Consider the following 6,944-nt stretch of genomic DNA (forward strand, 5'->3'; position numbering starts at 1 on the left):
TTGGTGACTTCAGAATGCTATCCTATGTCAGTCCAGACGATAATGAGGATCAGAGGTTCTAATAATGCCAGACTAAATGGAGGGAGACTGATAGAGAAAGGGGGGGGGTGAATAATAAAAATTAATTGAATCTGGATTTATGGTGACAGAAGTGATATAAAGTCCCAAGAGATTTCTGAAAAGGTTTTGAAAATGTGATCCATTATATGATGAAATAGAAAGGATTAGGAAGGGAGTTAATGGCAAAACAGTTCCCTGTTCTTAAGATCTACCAAAAAAAAAAACAACAAAATTTGGGGTATGTTTATAATTCTCTCTCATGGATTTTATACAATGAATAATTTTTGCATTAAGATTCTCATTTTACCCATTGAATGTTTCCATTCATTCTTTGGAAGAAAAGGAATTATGGCAGTATTTTTCACACTGAGTTAGGTCTTACCAACAAAGAAGGAATAATGGGAAAAGATAGTCAAAGTGAGAAAGCTTACTGGGGCAGAACATGGAATGGAGATGCCAAAAGTTCTCTCTTTTTAGTTCAAGAAACTAAAATTAGTTGAAGGCTACAAAATACATTTTTTAAGGAGTAAACAAAGAAGATGCTGTGCATAGAAAGCTTACTCTCAGAAAGTTACCTCTTAAATTTATGGTCTAAAGGATAGAGATGAAGACCAGATCTATAATTTCCTTGATAGAAGGAATTCTCACATGCAGAGGCTGATTCTACCAATGTAAGTTAGAGCCTTCTCTGAAATTTATAATCTTAAAAAGTTGCTTAAAATACTGAGATGTTAAGCAATTGATCCAAGATCACACAGATAATATGTGTTGGAGTCAATACTTGAAACCAAAGTCTTCTTGGCTCTGAAGCATACAATGTATCTACTAGGCCACATTTCCTCTTTTGAGTCAAAGGTAGTACAAAAAGAAAGTAGGGAAAACATTTTGTGAAGATTTATTAATTCATTATTCTTTTAATAACAAAATTAATTCTGTAAATTAATATTGATTTATTCTTATGTAATACTACAGGACCTCCACAATCAGACACCATATGATCTGTCTGACCTTATTTTAATTTACTGTTTCCTCCAGTCATAAAAGACTATTTCCTGTATCCTTATTTATATACTTTGATTTTGTTCATTTGCTTTTTAATTAATATAATATATTAATAATAAAATAATAACTACTACTTAATAATAATAATTAATAATTGTTTGTGTATGGATCTTATCCATATTAGATTAAAAGCACCATGAAGGTAAGAGCTTTGCCTTTATTTGATCATTATTTCTCTATGGAAGCAGATTTTTAGAAATGTTTGTAGAATTGAATGTAATTGAATACCCAAGTTAGGTGTGTCATATAAATATTGATATTATATTATACCTTTTGCCTTAAAACATGAAACTAAAATCTATTTTTCTGATAAAATCACATGAAAGTCTGAAACATTTTAGAATATTACAGGAAAATCCAAATATAGTAGGTTGTTTAACTGCATCATCCCCATTCTCATTAATTTTCAATCTCTCCTTCTTTACTGGGTGCTTCACTGATGCTTATTAACATTCCAATGCTTCCTTAATCCTTAATAAAATCAATTTTCATATTTTAACATGTAAAGATCTAGATAAAGTGAAATGAGTAGAACCAAGAGAATTTTATATTCAGCAACAGAAATAATATTTGAAGTATAACTTGTTTATGTGTCTATGTCCACTTCCAGAGAAAGAACTAATAAATAAAAATAAGTAAGACAGTTTTACACATACAAATTGTGTGTAAAACTGTCTTGATTACTCTTATTTACATTATTACATATATTATACCATATTATTTATATATATATGTACGTATATATATATATATATGTATATGCATATATACAAATATCAGGTGATGCCTTCTATAGTTCAGGGAAGAGGAAAAAAGGAGGAGTTACCTGAAAAACAATGTTTTTAAAATACTTGATCCATTCATTCTTGTTAGCTGTTACCTAATATTGCTCCTTTATGAATAAACTCCTTGAGAAAGCTGTCTACAACTGATGCCTCTATTTCCTGATTCTAACTGTGTCAATTATATTCTCATCATATTAATGAAAGTTCTCATCAAAGAATCAATAATCTTTTAATTGCCAAATCTAATACCCTTGTACAGTAGATAGTATGTTGGGTAAGACTCGAGTTCAAATTTGATCTCTGACTCTTAGTTGTGTGATCCTGGGCAAAAAACAGTCTGTCTTCTGTTTTCTCAATAGTAAGATGGAGATAATAGCAGTAGCCCCAAAGTGCTGTTGTGAAGACCAAATGAATTAATATTTGTAAAGCACTTGTAAAGATATCTGAAACATAATAAGTTCTTAATAAATGTTTATTTCCATTTTCTCAATTCTCATCTTTCCTATAATACTGTAGGTCACTCTCTTTTCCTTGATACTTTCTTCTCTCTATTTTTCATGATACTGCTTTCTCCTGATTCTCTTCCTATATATCTTGCTGTTTCTTGTTGGGCTACTTCACTGGATCTTTATCTGGATCAGATATGCTAATAGAAAATGTTCACAAAATGCCCATTTTTTAAAACTACTACACATTGTCCTGTATCCTCTTTTCCTCTACTATTTTGCCACATCACCTTTCATGTATTCAATTATCTTCTCTGTGCCAATTGTTTTCAGAACTCTTTGGTCCTAACATTCTCCTGATATCCAGTCTTGAACCTTTAATTACTTCTTAGATATCTTCAACTTGAAGTTCCATAGTCATCTTGAAGTCAATATGTTCAAAACTCAACTCACAAAATCCTGCCATTTTCCTAACTTTTCTATTACTGTTGAGGCCACCACCATTCTCCAAGGCTCTTAACTGCCCTATCTAATTCTTCACTCTCTCTTACCCCCATATACAGTCTGTTGCCAAGTTCTGTTGATTCCACCATTACAATCTCTCTCACAAAAGGAATATTGGAATAGGCTGTGGTTATATTCCCTGGTTCAAGTCTCTCCCAACTGTGTCTACTTACCTGTCAAACTAATTTTTCTAAAGCCCAGGTCTTAGCATATAACAATCTTCTCCTCGATTCAATCACTTCTGGTGGTTCCCTAATACCTCTAGGATCAAACGTAAAATTATCCTTCTTTTAAAGTTTTTCATAACCTTAGTTTTCTTAATCTTACACCCCTCCATATACTCTATGATTCAATGAGATTAGCCTCCCACACAAGACATATAATCTCTTGACTCCATGCATTTTCATTTGACTACCCCCATGCTGGGGATTCTCTCTCTGTTCTCATCTCTGTCTCTTCATTTCTCTGGCTTCCTCCAAGTCTCAATTAAAATTCTGTCTTCCTCAGGAAGCTTTTCCACATTCCCTATAATGTTAATGCCTTCCCTATGAAAATACTTCCTATTTATCCTGAATATTTCTTACTTATTCATAGTTGTTTATGTCTTATCTCCCCATTAGACTGTGAATTCCTTCAGGGCAAGTGTTATTTTTTTCATTTTTGTTTTATTTTTGGGACCATTGTAATTAGCATATTGTCTGGTATATAGTAAGCCCTTTATAAATACTTGCGGACTATTGACAAGTTTTCTTCTTGTTATTATCTTATTTTGCATAACTCAAAACCAAATCTGTTCCTTCCTTGTAGTTACTGATAATGGTACTTCAGGTTTGGCATAAGCTCACTTTATAGGGTGGTAATGCTATCTGAGAAATGAAAATATATTTATTGAAACTCTGCATTCACTTTCCTGAGTTCCCACATCTTCTTTAATCTTTTGGCAACTCTTTAGCAGTACATATGAAAGACCATGCCCTTGAGCATTTTCTATCCCAGTGGCCTCTTCTCTTTAACTAATCATGATTAAATTAGCTCTGCCATTATTCTCATATGGGACATGTCAATCTACTTCCCAAATTACTTCTTACTCAATATCTTATAACTTTCAGAATCAGAATGCCCTGTATTGGATGTTGCCCCTTTTAATATTTTGCCTCTTCACTAGAATATAAGCTCTTTGAAGTACAGATTTATCTACATCCCTAGTACTTGGTAGACTGTAAATTTTAATAATGGGGCAGCTAAGTGCTAGAGTAGATAGAGCACTGAGCTAGGAATCAGGAAAATCTGAGTTCAAATCCAGCCTCACATACTTACTAGCTATGTAACCATGGGTAGGTCACCTAACACATATTTGGCTTCATTCCTCATATGTAAAAATGGGACACACTGGAGAAGGAAATGGCAAATCACTCCAGTATCTTTGCCAAGAAAATCTCATGAACAAAAGTCTATGAGGTCATGTAGAGTCAGATACAACTGAACAACAACAATAACAACCATTAATAATGTTTTTTTTTTCTCCATTCATTCAAACTTTAGGTAATTTAGCATCCTGATGAATGATGTAATGATTATCCTGATTTTGATTTTGATTTTGACCTAAGTGCCATTGTCAATAAAATCCAATGATAAAGCTATTGACTAGGAAATGTCAACTAAGAGTTACACATAGGATACAATTCTATGAGGTGGTAGTCCTTTAATAATTTTTATAAATAATTAATTAACACTTAAAAACAAAATTAAATTCACAATTTGAAAACCTCACTTTATTAGTGACTTTATTATTTGTTTTGTTTTCAATCACTAAGTAATCATTTATTTAATGCCTATTATGTGCCAAACATGTTGCTAAGCACTAGGGAGATAGACAGACACACACACACAGAGCACACACATAAGGCAAGACAGTCCTTGTTTTCAAGGACTTCATAGGCTATAGATAACTAAAAGATTAGCTTAGAGATCCACATTAAAACTGGCTTTGCCTCCATTAAGGACACCTCCTTGCTTTGAATGAGCACATCATTTGAATAATTAATACTGTTACTTCTTCATAACTTAAGCTCCGAAATTCTTTTACCATGGTCACTCTAACACTTTTGTAACACTTCTGCAAAGATGACTTTTAAGAGTTGCTCTGGTCAAAAGATTTTATCAATCTGTAACAAACCTTGTGATAAACATTTGGAACTTAGCTATTTGGTCTCAAGTATTAAAAAAAACCTTCATTTATGCAGTGTTACATATAATGGTAATTAGCACTATCAATATATAACTTCTTACTAATTAATTTGTTAAATATGATTCAGATTCTTAAAATTTTTTTATTTTATAAGAGAAAGTTATAGTCTCATAATTCCATTGGTTGAAAAATATATTTATAACTTTCTATAACATTTATTTTACTTCTTATAGTTTAATAAAAATCTACACGATATAGGGAAAACTAACTAAACTTTGATTGCCAGCAGGGATTTTGTATATTTTTAATACTTCAATGGATATAATGACCTCGTCAATGTGAAGATTTCCTTCATCATGATCACTCTCACTCTATAACCAGCTCATCATTTTTCATAAGTACATATGTAAATATATTGATAATGTATTTTATGCCTCTTCTTTTGTAAGACTTCTCATTGGTTGGGTGGCAGAGTCCACTTATTTCCACTTTAACTACTTTCTATTATCTTTTCAGTTACGTACAACTTTTATTATTCTTATCATATTTAATTATCTGAAGTTATATACAATTGATAGGAAAATAATAGTATCAAAAAGATAGGCTTTTAAAATTAGAAAGCAGTTTAATATAATGGAAATTACCACGCTATTTTCTACACATAATCCAATCATAGCTCTTCCTGTTCAAATTTGGATTCCATAGCATGCATACATACATATATACATACACATACCCCCATATAATGCATGTATTTGTGTGAATGTTTGTGGTGTTTGGTAGTTTCACTTGTGTCTGACTCTTCAGCTGTTATGACCCTATTTGCAGTTTTCTTGGCAAAGATACTGGAGTGGTTGCCATTTCCCTTTCCAGTTCATTTTTATAGATAAGGAACTCAGGCAAATGGGATTAAATGACTTGACCAGTCATGTGGCTAATAAATATCTATATGGGTTTGAATTAATATTCATGAAGATTAGTTTTCCTGATTCCAAGCCCAGCCTCAATCCACTGTGCCACTTAGCTGAGTTGTGTGTGTGTTCCTGCGCGCGTGCGCGCGTGTAAATGTTTGTTGGTTGAAATAGTCTGGGTTATTTTGAGTGACTCAGAATCTATTATGTATAAGTAAACCTCTAAAAATCATGATAATCAGAGTCAGGGGCTTTAGTTGTGTACATTTCTCAGATCTGGTTAAACAGGTCAGATTGGAGTTGTTTTAATTTTTGGTGGTAACTTCTCTTAATTCCCTCTTTTAATTTGGGTTTGTTTTTGCTTTTTGTTTTAGTTAATTAATAATTTAGCTGCATAATGGAGAGCTGATTTCAGAAATGACTGAATCATCAACAACTAATTATTTCTTGCTAATTAAGATATGGCCAAATCCATTTTATATGTGATATACATTTAACTTTCTTCTTCAACAAAGTATTCATGATGCATTCTTTCCCATATGGATTCTCTCTGGATTCCTTGCCTGACAAGTTGGCACCTTAGGAAACCTCCTTGACTTTTTCTCAGGGACCACTACTTTATGAAGAACTTCCCTCATGCTTCATCTTACTCATTCATAAGCTCACATAAGAAGCCTTATTAGTTGCCACTATACATATCCTTCTTTCCTCCATTACCACTCTCCATCTCCCCTTCATGTATTATCTTCCCTAATTACATTTGAGGATGAGGGAAATTGGGAATTGAGGAGCAATCAGAGACAATTTTGTCTTGCTCGCTTACATTTGTATCACTAGAGTTTAGCAAAGCACCTGGAATATAATACTTGTTTAATAAATGGGGGCTTTTATCTCTCTCTCTCTCTCTCTCTCTCTCTCTCTCTCTCTCTCTCTCTCTCTCTCTCTCTCTCTGAATGGGGGCTTTTATCTCTCTCTCTTTTCTCCTCCT

Source organism: Gracilinanus agilis, chromosome 4 (genome assembly GCF_016433145.1).
Source record: "Gracilinanus agilis isolate LMUSP501 chromosome 4, AgileGrace, whole genome shotgun sequence".
NCBI lineage: Eukaryota > Metazoa > Chordata > Mammalia > Didelphimorphia > Didelphidae > Gracilinanus > Gracilinanus agilis.